The sequence below is a fragment of the Pseudochaenichthys georgianus genome, chromosome 24 (genome assembly GCF_902827115.2).
Source record: "Pseudochaenichthys georgianus chromosome 24, fPseGeo1.2, whole genome shotgun sequence".
NCBI classification, from domain to species: Eukaryota; Metazoa; Chordata; class Actinopteri; order Perciformes; family Channichthyidae; genus Pseudochaenichthys; species Pseudochaenichthys georgianus.
The window spans coordinates 28,716,543-28,730,566 of record NC_047526.1 but is presented as its reverse complement, the minus strand read 5'-3'; the positions used below and the strand labels follow the sequence as shown (position 1 = coordinate 28,730,566).

The 14,024-nt window shown below is 41.0% G+C and overlaps 1 protein-coding gene across 2 annotated transcripts in view; it reads right to left on the bottom strand.

Annotated features, from left to right (window-relative positions):
• LOC117439990 (disks large-associated protein 2-like) overlaps positions 1-14,024 on the bottom strand; it is a 119,880-nt gene that overhangs the window by 82,491 nt on the left and 23,365 nt on the right. The gene's annotated exons all lie outside the window — the stretch shown is intronic.

The following is a 14,024-nucleotide window of genomic DNA, read 5'->3' as shown; positions in this document are numbered from 1 at the left end:
AAACATTTGTAGAATACTAAGGCTGCGGCCACACGAGGACGAAAACAGCTAAACGCATAGGATTAACGCAAACGCAAACAAGCTTCCGTCCACACGCAATAGTTATCTGGATAGTGTCTGCCCACACGAGACCGCTCCGTTTAGCTCCAACCGCTGGAGAAGCTGCAGTACATATGCAGGAGCCTGTACGTGGCGCTGTAACTTCCTCCACAAAAGAAGCATGGTTGTCATGGTTGCCCTTCTGTTTATTCTCCGCGGTGGGGGCCGAGGGAACCGGGCAGAGTTTTTCGCCAGTCAACGTGTATTCAAGTTGAAATCTTACGGACAAAATTAGAAAAGTGCCGGTCAAAGGTCTTCTTTGTTATTTATTGAGCTTTAAAACAAATGAATAACGACTCTATATAATATAATAATAAAATACACGGAGCCTCTCTTTTTCCTCCCTCTCTTCGGACAGCGTCAGTGTCTGTCTCATGCAGCAGCTGATCCAGTAATGAGTGACCCGGCCGACTGTAAAAATAAACATATTTATAACTAGTTTAGGGAGTTTGAGAGGTAATTAAAATAGCTAAGGGTGATGATCTGACTTGAAGTGTGTGTTTTGCTGCAGCGGGAGGAGCTGCAGGTGAGCAGAGCTGCGTGTCTCCGTCCTGTCAGATTAGACTTCACTCGCGTTTAGGTCCATATCGAGAGAAAGATAAATAATCTGAATTCAGGGTGCAGTTTACTTTGATGCGGGGGTGAGCAGCAGAGGTGGAGAGAGGCGGGGCTATTGCCTCATCATTATTGCTGTAGATGTTGCACAAACAACTGTAGCATGGTCAATAGCGTCCGGAGCACGATAGCAACTCTGCGATCCGCCATTGTTGTTGTTGTTGGTGGCGAAACACTTCAGCAATGGAACGGGGTAAGCGGAGGTGAGCAGAAGAGGTGGGGAGAGGCGGGGCTATTGCGCAATCACTATCAGTGATCTGAAAATGTTTGGATAGGGCGCACACGGAGCCGTTTGACCCCCCCAGAGAGTTGCGTATTTGCGTATTTAAATCTCATCCTGATCACTGACCTGCCAGTGTGCAACTCGATTTTGACAGGATAACAACTGGTGACTGTAGTGGAAACTTCTGTGTAGCAATGTAGTGGGAGTCACCGACTCAGGAAAGAGACACGGTAGAGCAGGAGCTTTGATGTCAAACACTGGAGGTTTATTTGGAGTTACGGCCGGAGGATTCACATCACAAATCACAGCAGTCACGGTGAGACTGCACGGGAGAGTTGCCACGTCAATTCTGGAGCGCCTCTCTCTCGTTAGCCCATTGCACTGGTTTCACAGAGAGTAATCAACATATTTTGACAAGATAGCTTTAGACAGTTGGGCACACTGAGTCACTTGCGTCCGTCACTTATGGCCTCGAAGATGGCATACCTTGGAGTCCACAAACAATAAAGAAGGAAGTGTCCCAGTGCACCCACAACAACAGACCATCTGTGACCTAGTGTTGACCGGTCACAGAATGGGAACAATAACATTACGGCTGAAGCAGCCTATGTCCTTAAAGGAGATAAACAAACGTCAGGGTTGGTCCTGTACGTCATATCTAGGAGTCTTGGTCAATAATTTCCCTAACAGTTCTTCTCTTTTTATCATTTATGATAACCTAAAAACATGAGTCTAATAATAATTTGGTCAATACTTAAATCAATAGGTGTCTCCGGATTTGAGTGTGGTCTCACCTTACATTAATTACATCACAAAGTATAATAAGATTGAAAAATTCAATCACAATGATTGAGACTGCCAATCATAATAGGAAAAATCATCTCTCATCAGTGTTTGATCATCTTTCTTCAAAGGCACAATAATGAACACACATAATAACACAGATGCATAAATAGCAAAAATACTTGTTTTAAACTAATATATTTTATCATTAGTTAATTTCATTCATCAAACTATAAAATCAAAACCACCTTGCCGCTTTAAAGATTTACTCCAAGGCAATCACTAGTCAAAAGCATTTTAAAACTTAGGATCGTAAGAGATCCAGCTAAAAAATTCACAGTTAGGGTATAAAATTCACAATGGTGATTTGATCAATCTGTAATCTGCAAAAGTGCAGTGTCCTCAATTTCAGGATTACTTTTACGTCTACTTAAATACGCTTTAGTCAAGAGTAAGGCACTTAGTAAAATCAATACATTAATTTCAGTTAAGTACATCGTTCAAAATCTGAAAAGGAAAAGTTAGGCAAATATTCAAAGACTTTTGTAAAAACCTGGAAAGGAAGGATTAAACATTCTTAAAACTTGAATGATAACATTTGTGAATGCTACCACTGATCTGTACCAGTCTGGTTTCAAGGCAGGTCACTCCACAGAAACTGCCCTCCTTGCTGTCACTGAGGAACTGCACACTGCTAAAGCAGCCTTCCTCTCCTCTGTCCTCATCCTGTTGGACCTGTCTGCTGCATTCGACACGGTGAACCATCAGATCCTCCTTCGCACTCTCCAAGAACTTGGAGTTTCAGGCTATGCACTTTCCCTCCTCACCTCATACCTCAAAGACCGCACCTACAGGGTTACTTGGAGAGGGTCGGAGTCCGACCCTTGTCAATTAACTACAGGGGTCCCTCAGGGCTCTGTTCTTGGTCCCCTCCTCTTCTCCTTGTACACAAACTCGCTCGGATCAGTCATTAGCCCGCATGGTTTTTCATACCACTGCTACGCTGACGACACCCAATTAATTCTGTCCTTTCCCCGCTCAGAGACCCAGGTCGTCGCACGCATCTCTGCTTGTCTAGCGAACATCTCTCAGTGGATGTCTGCTCATCACCTCAAGCTCAACCTTGACAAAACTGAACTGCTTTTCCTTCCGGGAAAAGATTGTCCCACTCTTGACCTAACAATCAACATCGGCACCTCTGTCGTTTCCCCGACTCAGACTGCAAGGAATCTGGGTGTGATCCTAGATAACAAACTGTCCTTCACTGCAAACATAGCTGCTACAACCCGCTGCTGCAGATACACGCTTTACAACATCAGGAAGATACGCCCACAGCTGACCCAGAAAGCAATGCAGGTTCTGGTCCAGGCTCTCGTCATCTCACGCCTAGACTACTGCAACTCCCTCCTGGCTGGTCTACCTGCATGTGCCATCCGACCTCTGCAGCTCATCCAGAATGCAGCGGCTCGTCTGGTCTTCAACCTTCCTAAATTCTCCCACACCACGCCGCTCCCTCCACTGGTTTCCGGTAACTGCTAGAATTCACTTCAAGACACTGGTACTTGCATAACATGCTGCGAATGGATCTGGCCCTTCCTACATCCAGGACATGGTTAAACCGTACACCCCAGCACGTGCACTACGCTCTGCATCAGCCAAACGGCTCGCTGCACCCTCGCTGCGAGGGGGACCCAAGTTCCCATCAGCAAAAACACGTGGGTTTGCTATCCTTGCTCCAAAATGGTGGAATGAGCTCCCCATTGACATCAGGACAGCAGATAGCTTACACACCTTCCGGCGCAGACTGAAAACTCATCTCTTTCGACTCCACTTCGAGCAATAGAATTACTAACAAAGCACTTATTTACTAATAAAGGGCTGGCTTATCTAAAGCCAGTTGAGTAGCACTTGAAATGTTTTTGCTCTATGAAACCTGATGTACTTATATGATTCTGTTTTCTGCAAGTTTGTATTTTGTTGGTCGAACGCACTTATTGTAAGTCGCTTTGGATTAAAGCGTCAGCTAAATGCAATGTAATGTAATCATGTTATAATAAGCTATATGAAGAGAATGATACCTGGCAAAATATCCAAACAGCAGGATCACCCCAATAAACACTATAAAAGGTAGTGAAATGTCAAATTAATTCCTATGAGAAAAGCCATTTTACATAATTACAGGAGAGTATGATTAGCATTTACACTTACTGCATTGCCATAACTTCCAAAGGTGTATAATAGGTGCCCTGACACTAGCAATCATGCTTAATTACAGTCAGGTCACTGATATCGCAGCAGGGTGATCCTCTGAAACCGGGTCTCACCATTTATCTAACACTCAAGAGATGGTAGGATAAAGGCATGTTGCTGTGGCAACCACCTGTCTCGTGACACAGGCGATTGAAGGCTGCTTTGTGGAGCCAAACAGAAGAAAAAAAACATTGACAGTGGGGGACAGTGGGGGAAACTGGTAGGTTTTCGCCTGTTTGTGGAGTTTATATATATATTGCTCGCATAAAATCCCCGGGGGTTTTTGCTTTGTATGTCGGGGGCGGGAGATTCATGTGATTGGTTGTTGGCCGTGTTGCTTGAATAAAATCCCCAAGCTCCAGACACGCCCAGCTCCAAGCTATTTTTGGAGCTGTAGTGTGGACGCTCCGAGATGCTACAAGCTAGCTTCAACTTAGTTATTATCCTTGTGCATCATTTGAATGTGTCCCCCGCAAACCGTTACTGTACTCAATACTACTCAACCGGGTCAGAGTTCGTCATATCACTTGAACTGACATGCTTTAATATACGGCTACTGATTTTTGCAGTGTGCATCACGTATGCATGTCCATTGGATACTGTGTGGAAAATAACATTGGCCAAACACACAATGTATAGAGGACGACCAACTTCAAAGGTTGAATTAAACGAATGCCGCCTTCCGCGCGCTGTTCTTGTTGGTACTTAGCTAGCAAACATTAGCCTTCTCTGCTAAGCATGCACGATGCTAACGTGAAACACAACTTGGCTGGTTAGCTTACATTAACATACAACTGTCGCCGTGACGCTTAACTCATTTCAGACGGCATGCCGTCAACATGCACATTATTGCTGTAATAACAATTATTAACAATATGGAGCCAAACATCATAGTGCTTTACTCTTAGCTCCTATGTTAGCTACAGCTATCTAGCATTAGTGACCGACTACCAGTGAGTAATAGTCGAGAACAAACTTAAATTCCTTGTCTAACAGTGAAGCAAGCAGACAACAAGTCTTGTGATGAACCTTAAAAAATGTGAACATTTATATGTAGGACATGATAGACACAGTAATATCTTACCTTCCAACATGTCCACACACCGGGAGGAGGGAGGCGCGAAAGAGAACCGTTCCTCTGGCCTGCAGCCAAGAATCACCGCAGACGCATGCGCAAAGGGGCAGTGTGGGCCTAATGTCTTCAAGTAGATTTTACCCAGTTGTTTGTGTTTCAGTTGGTACTGTCAGAAATTAGGTAGTGTAGGTAGAATTTACCCATTCATGTATACTAACAATGCTCACTTATATATCTTGAGTACAATTTAAATGATTTGCTTGGATAATATATGCTACCCTCCAAAATCCTTTTTTATAGTGTGGTTGCTTATTTCTCTGAAATCTGGCAACAGAGTGGGCGCAGTGTCTAATAGTAGCAGTAAGCTAACGAGAGGCTACGTTCAGCTGGTGACTCGGGAGTCGGGACAGAGAAAATGTCAGGAGTTTGGAAGTATTATAAAATTGAAAGCGAAGGCAGTGTAACAGCCAGATGCAATGTTTGCAAGGCAGAGGTTCCGCGTGGTGGAAAGAACAGAGCTACGTTCAACACGACCAATCTAATACGCTACCTGAGAAACAAACACCAACAACAACACGGCGAGTACATAGCGGCCACTCAGGTAACGGCACTGAAACAACCAACACTTTCAGAGACTTTTAAAAGGAACGAGAAACTGCCCCAGAACAGTGAAAAGGCCAACACAATAACAGCCAAGATAGCTGAATTCATCGCGTTGGATGACCAGCCGTTATCTGTTACCTTTTTTTTCTCTTAATGCATTGCATAAAGATCGGATCGGGAAAAATCGGTATCGGCAGATTGTCAAAATCAAATGATCGGAATCGGATCGGGAGCAAAAAAAGGTGATCGGGACATCCCTAGTCATGCTCATATCTTTTTCTTCCTATTCCATTTTTCAAAGTATTTTATATACTATTTCTATTCAAAAAGGAGCTTTAATTCAGAAATGTATTATATTAGTCAATAATTAAAAGTTGTTAAACAGAGTTAACGGAAACAATCTGTATGCCTGTTTCTACAAAATGTCACTGCAGATTAATTACAGCCCATTTAGTAATTAATGAGGGTTAATGAGGGTTGGGAAAGACTTTAATTATGACTACAAGTTGCAAACCCTAGGGCCAATCGCTTTGGTTATGTCAGTGTTTTTATTCAAATCAACTGACAGTAGTAAGAGAAAAACTCTGAATGCTTGATTTCCCCTCTGGACTTTATATAATTTGATCAAAGCAACACCTGTATGAGTGTCAGCGCGGTGTCTTTAAATACTCAGCGGTCTCCTTTCCACTTGAAGGAGCGAACAGCTGTTCTCCACTCTGACAGGTCCCTTGTGAGACTTACTGCATTGGACAATTACACGGTACATGTTAACGTCTACCTCCTGCATATCAAAGACTATGTTAAATGGACCATACTGTAACTACAGAGCACATTTCATACAGATTTCAATGCAGATGTCTTTCTTTACACAAAATGTAAGAAAAAAAATCGTAAATGAAGCCTGAAGCCTTTTTCATTTCAAAGTAGCTTTCGCATAGCAGCTGATGAATTATCCCCTTAACTGTGTGTATAGAGTAGACAAACAAAAATTGAAATGGTTAATCAATAAGTTGTTTGACAGAAAATAAATAAATAAAGTAATATCAATACGCCAACATAAACTCTGGAAAATGAGTCTCAGGTTAATCAATAAGGAAATAATTATAACATTTGATGGATGCTGGATCAGCTCATGGAAAAAGCTCAAATGTACAGACAACTACCTCTATTTTATATAACATACAAATGATCACTAGTAGAAAGAAACCGAATGCCCAATACAAATAATTGACACTAATACTAAGAGTATGATTTATTTATTAGATGGACAGGTGATTTAAACTGCAAATAATCGTTAAACTTTTTAGTCACAGATTAACTGAAATAAGACTTCATGGTTAAATTGGTCCTGTGCAAATAGAGCCTTAGTTACACAAGTAACACAAGACTTATTTCAACATTATTACTCTGAATAAGACTACTGAGCTACTGCAGGACTCCAAGGGTGCTGATATTTGCCAAAAATGTGAAGGAATTTCTTTTTTTTATAGGGCTGGTTTTCACTCCATTATTCCAGGGACCCTACAGGCAGAAAGGAAGCCGTGAGCTTCTCTGCCGATGAAGTTCAGTTACCTCTAATTAATCATAAGGGTATAAGGTATTTTTGCTCAACTGAGTGGAGAAATCTTATGAAATCCAAGAGTCGACCAAAATGTGACTTTTCTTTCCTTTTTTAAATTCAATTTGTGGGTTTTTTTTTCTCCAATTGGGGCCAAAATGGTAAAAAGGAAAACACATGGAGAAAGCACAACATTTATTATAGATTTTTGTTTCCTTTACATTCTCTTTCCAGTAAGCTTTCAAAGAACATATTGTAGATTATTTAGTAGTTTGGTCATGAAAGATTTTCCAGTTGAATCAGAATCTAAAGTGGTAGGAATACCACAGATGGGATGAATGCAAAGAAAAGCTCTGAGAGGGGGTTTCACGCTTTGTTTGATCACAGTTTATTTTGTGTGTGTTTTAATATCCCAAAGCTGAGACGCAAGGGGGTTTTAAATGTTGCATTATGAGTGTTGACAATGTGATGCTGAAGCTATCTCATAGTGTGATGCTGAGATGTTGGGCAATCCTCTGGATCCTTGAGGAGAATCATATTTTATTGGCCGACTGCTGTATGTGGTGTGTAATACAAGACTGTACCTTCCTTTCGTTATTAATTTGCATAACTAATTTATTTCTCTAATATTGCTCCCACTTGGCAGAAAAGATAAAAACTTCTTACAACTATCCTAAAGAATAAAGTTACAGTGGGTAAGGGCTTTGTGTATTAACGTGTAAATGCAAAAATGTGTGTAATTTTGATTACAAATCAAAAACACATAGGGTGTGGCAACTGACATTTTGCATGTCAAGTCAGCCCCTTTAGACTCATGCCTCAAAAGTGTCCTGACAGTTTTGTATTGGAGAGATGTTTAATAATGATTTGATATCATTGTTCCCACCATATTGACAAACCTCTAAAAAAAGATCTTGCCCTTAAATGTAGAATTGGCATCCTTAATTTCCTTCATTGCCACAGACAATATTCAGCGCTATGGCCAAAAACCTGTTTTGTTTTGCTACATCTGCAAACTGAGAAAAAAGGTTTCTGTGCATGCTGGTTCAGAAACCTTGTGCAGGTTCCTGAGGATAATTAACAAAAGACTGCCAAAGAAATAATAGAGTAGCAGCTGATCACTGCCAAGTCTCACTGCTCATTCTTCAGTTTGTCTCTTCTGTTCCACTTTTGATTTACGCTGCAGGATTTATACAATGTCTTTTGACTCTGAAATCTTGTGAAGCGCAGCTTTAAACTGCTTTCACCTGGCACGGCCTATTCTTGTTCAATTACAACAGGAAACTGTTTTAATTCCCCTGGTGGTACCTGGTCCCTCCAGTCTCACATTGTGACCTAAGTCAGCTAAATAAATCATGTTCTCTTAATTGATACCAAAGCATGAGGTTATAACTTCATTAATTACAGATATGAACAAACAACCTGTAACCTCTGATGCTTAATTGATGCATATCGGGTTCGAGAGGGAAAACACAGCTTCCATGTCTGAGGCATTACAGTATCTGGGTTTGTTTTTGGCTGAAGTGTTGTGTGTGCCACACATATTGATTTTACCGCAGGGGAAGTGATTTATCAGAATTACTCAAGGATGCTTTACACCATGTGAATAAATAATAGGGCAGCGCAGCCTTCATTTAATTTGGTAGATCTCCTCTCTGTCTCTTTCTCTCTAAGACTGCATATACACTCACTCCTTTACCGAAAGTGATTTCTCATGTGTCCTCCCCACTTGTCCCTTTACTCATTCATTCACAAACTCACATTCTGAAAAAGATCCCACTTCTGCTCAAAGGAAAAGGGAAATATAAGGAACTCAGAAAAATAAAACAACTGTAGAGTGAAACAAAATGGCTGAAAATGACTGATGCACTACAGTACCTGCAGTATGCAAATCACCATGACAAGTAACACAACAGATTTTAAAATAGCCTAATGAACAGCCAGAGAGTCTAGAAAACAACGAACAAATGCGCTTGGTTATTTATTTGTTATAGTCTTTAAACAAATAATGATGTACAGATTAAGATTTAAGACTAATGATTTCTCTGCGGTGGAATACCTGGGTCTCTTTGTTCCAGTCAATAAACAATTCCTACTTTTGCCCATTACATCGTTAGATAAACAATGCCTCTGGAAATAGTGAGTGTTACAGGTAAAGACATGTAATGAGCTGCTGGGCAAAAGAAAAACTCTTTCACACACTGCAAGAATGTTGTACCAGGTTGTATTTAGTCCAAGTGTGTTTCCTTTCATGCTTTTTCAATTAGGCTGCGTACTGAGTGGGATGTTGCACACAATGTTTCAAGAGCAATGTAATGACCCGCTTTAATGTCTTCATATTCACAAAACAAAGCCACAATTCAATTAAACAAGCAACATTAGCTTACAGTATGTTCTCTGGTCTTTGAATTGATCTGGCAACACACACATTCCCATGTTTTTTGTTACACCATTTCTTCAGAACCACACAAAACAGTTGCACCATTTGTTTCTACTTGTTCACTATTGTTGTGCTCAATAAGCTGGACATTTTTCTTCTAGTCAATTGGGACAGTTCCATGGTCTTATTAATTAGTTCTAATTTGGCCGTCTCACAGTCAGCGCGCTATGAAGACAGGCTGCTAATGAAAGTAAAAGCGAGATGTGGAGATAATTACAGTTACAGGCCCATCAGCTGCTGTTCTGAATCCATTACCATGTCATTTGGCTGTGATGGTGACTTCTTGCAAATATTCCTCATGACAATATAATGAAGTTATCAATATGGCCGCCATATGTTATCCACAGTGTTGATAATGCTGTTGGTGTTGTCGCTAAATTCTCACGATGATTTAGCTGTACGGAAAAAGTGCTGTGATGAGTTCTTAACTATTGGCTTTTTCAATTAAATGAAAGGTTAAATTAACAAATAGGAATCAGTATTCTACTAGATTTAAAGTAATGAGGATTTAGGAATTGCTTAACATATTACAGTATCCGGTGTGTCCTTGGGCAAGACACTTCACCTGAACTTGCTCCTGTGGGTATTGTCCACAGTATCTGACCATTGCATGTATGATATATGTGTAATGTGTGTATATGTAAAAGCGCTTTGAGTCATTGAAAAAGCGCTATAATAAATGTAAGGAATTAATTATTATTATTATCACTTACGTAATTAAGTATATAAGGCACCATCTGTATATTATGAAGCAATGAAATATCTTTAAAGGGTGGACTGCCCAGCAATCTATCAGCCAATAAAAGTGAAAGATTGAAACATTTTGATGCTATTTTAATGTTTTGTAAAGTGGAATCATATCTGCAATACATTTTTTTACTCTCAATTATTTATTTCATTGTCAGCCTGAAAAGTATGGAATCAGTCAGATTACACGCTAAAGTACACTCTTAGTGAGCTTAAAATGTGACTCTAAGGAGTAACCATGTAATGTTTTTAGTCACAACAATGTCTGAATGCAATTATTATAGAGAGACACTCTATGATTTGTGGATACTTGAGACATCAAACATGAAGCCTGTGTTTTAACTTGCAGCCATTCCAGCAAAAACAATGTGCAAGCCAAGACAGCAACTGACCTTTCTGTTACACAGCATCCATTTGATTCCATTTAACTATACAATCCATTCTCAAACACCCCCTCAAGGCATTGCAGCCTATCGATCTCACACGAGAAGTTTCCCTATAACTCTTAGCTGTGTGTAATGTCTTGCTGCTTCTTCTTTTCAGCCAATCAGAAGAAACGTTTGCAGCCTTCTTGTAAAAACCTTGGCGTAGTGATGTTGGCTGTTTGGTGAGAAATGTATTCAATATTCAAACACCCACAGAATGAGTACAAGGAACTTAGCCTTCATTGGACCCTTTTTTTTAAAATACGGGTATAAGGGTATCCTTCACAAAAATGCTAAGTGGTTGCCAGGCAACACCAGATATGTCAGTGGGAGACGGTTTGCAAGGTAGAGCTCACTTACAACTTTGCACTTATCCTGAGAGGAGAGCAAAGCACCCATAAATTAAGAGGAGAGTGAAAGAGATAAATACAACTTATGAAAGAAAAAAACGTTACAGCCTTCAAATGCTAAATATATCCAGCCAGAGGACACACATGACTGTATCACTCATCTTGACAGATGATCCTGTTCCTCCTGATAATTAATACACACGCTGCTGTGCTGTCAGCAGCACTGAGCCGTCTCACACATTAATGAGCCATAGCAACATGCTAAATGCGCCATAAAGGGTGACACAGGCATATATAACAAACACACCTCACCGTACTGTACATCATATCTTCATTTATTGGTAACACCTTACTTTGGACATCCCTATTTCCTGAATGCTCCCCATCCTGGTATTAGGGATGCCAGCGATTATTCGAATATTCGCTACAGTCTCCATAATCGAATATTATTTTTAAAAATCGATTTTATTTATATATATATTTTTTTTAATGTTTTTTTTTTCTTTTTTTCCCCCTGGCTTAGTTTCAACCAAAATATATATAAATATATGGGGGGGTAGGGGGGGGTCGGTCGAATAATCGATTATTATTCGGCAGGGCTGCCGAATAATCGATTTTGATCATGGTCAGTTTCTGGCAACCCTACCTGGTATTAGGATGTGTTAGAATAACTTAGCATTACATTACATCTCCAAATAGCATCTCCTTAAGATTTACAGTTTGGGATTTGATTGCCGGGACACAAAGAGAGAAAACGGTTGTGTGTGTCTTCTTGCTCTCGATGACTCTTCCAGGCCTCGTCTTATGGATGTTTGAAAATATGTCACATCACCAGCACAGATAAAAACAAGTGTGATGACCTCGGCTGTCAGCTGAGCAGCACTCCTCTCCCCCGAGAAGAGGGAACACATACACAGTGGAAACTCACAGACAGACAGCAGCAACGGATGCTAGGATTACACACAGCGCTATCAAAACACTGTGGATGCACTGCAGCTGTTTGCTAAGGTGACAACAATGGTTTAAAAGGTGTTTCTGCTATTTTAGACAGTGAGGAGGAAAAAGGAAGAGGAGGTGAAGTGCAAACGGAGGTCATGTAAGTGTTTGTGTGGGCCTGGAGTATCAACACAGAACTGTGTGTGACTGGCTGCCCAAACAAAACTGAAAGTCTCCGCTCTACGGTATAAAATGTGCCTTCGGGCATGGTGTATTGTGAAACCTTTACCCCAGGCAGTAAATACATCAAAACACACACACAGCCTCACTCTCATAGTTGTACCATTATTTACAGACTATACATACAGCCATATGCTCACTCTTAAATGCAAAAATACACAACCACACAAACAGTAGTGACCAGAGGAAAATATATTCTTTTACGGTGACATTCAGCAGTCTCATGACACCATTTGAGCGGGAAGCTAAAAAAGAAATCTGAGCCCTTTACCCATAATTCCCCTGTGGCCTTTTCACTGTTCAACCATGACTAAGTGACCACAGCGAAACAGAGCTCCAAGGGCTAATAATTCAAGCAGAAGCGACTGTCACGGCAGCTTCATTATTCCTGGTGATATATTGCCTTTTGGGTGATTATTTCTGTCCGATCTTTGCTGTAATTAGCGACCCTACTCGCATCTATTGTGCATATGAGATGTCCCTTTCTTGTTTGTGTAGAGCTTAGGGGAGAGAGTGTGAGGGTTGAAGGGGGAGCCTTACAGAGACTACTCCAGGAGGAGTATTGTTGCAATACCCACTGGTCTAATTGCAGTATCTAAGTACGTTTATTTCCCTTTAATCCATCTTTGTATACCTTTGAAGACTTCATTTACACCTCCAGTGTGTCCTTGTGTAACGTGAGTCAGTGCAATGTTTCGTGGCGTTTTAAGAGCCATGCAGACAGTAGGATGTCAGCGCCATTATTTAACAATGAAGCCCCTCACACTATCCATCTGCAGTGTAACTTGTTCAACTATAGTGGCAGTTTGCAATGAAAGTGTTTTGGCTTTGGTGTGAGAGGAAAATTAAAGTGTGACAGGCTCTACTTTTAGTTTGGAAACGAGCACAGCTTCACCCTAACATGATGGTGACACACATGTCAGACTTAACTGCTGCCACATTGAAAATGGCTTCATTTTATTAAGTCTACTGGGGACTCTGAGGACTAAGTCACCAGCCATTCCTTTTCAACATCATAGCTAATCTGCTCCATCTCGTGTTCTCTTCTTTTGAGGCAGAAACCACATGGAGTGCCTTTTTTAGGAACACAAATGAATGATGAAAGCCAATGTAGCGGCCACATCTATCAGTAGAGGCAGCATAGGCAAGGCATCACTGACTCATCACAGTGTATCACCAGAACTAATGGACAGCTAGCAGCAAGAGTCCATGTCATGCAGACAGGCCCCTCGGCCCGGCCCACCCCCCCCCCCAAGGTCACAGCCAGTCTAGCAGCACCATGGCAGCAGATGGTGGTGAGATGATGGCCTCTCATTACTCATCCAGCTGGGAAGATGGCTGTCCTTTGTCAGAAAAGGCTTGCGGGCAGTCGGCTATTTGCTTGTTTAAGCGTTCTCAGAGAAATATTTCTGTGATCTATTTCTATGATCAAGTGTTGGTGTGAGGATGCACTTCAAAGGTCGAGGCCTTTTACAAAACGGAGAATGACACGTTAAAGTTGAGCCACTTGTTGTTAAACAAAGCCTGTTGAACTGAATAGCCCTAACTTAGGTGGCTACAAACTATTACTTTACATTATTGATTCATTTGACAATGATTCAATTAATTGTATTCTTATTCTTTAGGATCCCCATTAGCACTAGCATAAGCATTGGCTATTCTTCCTAGTGTCCTCACACA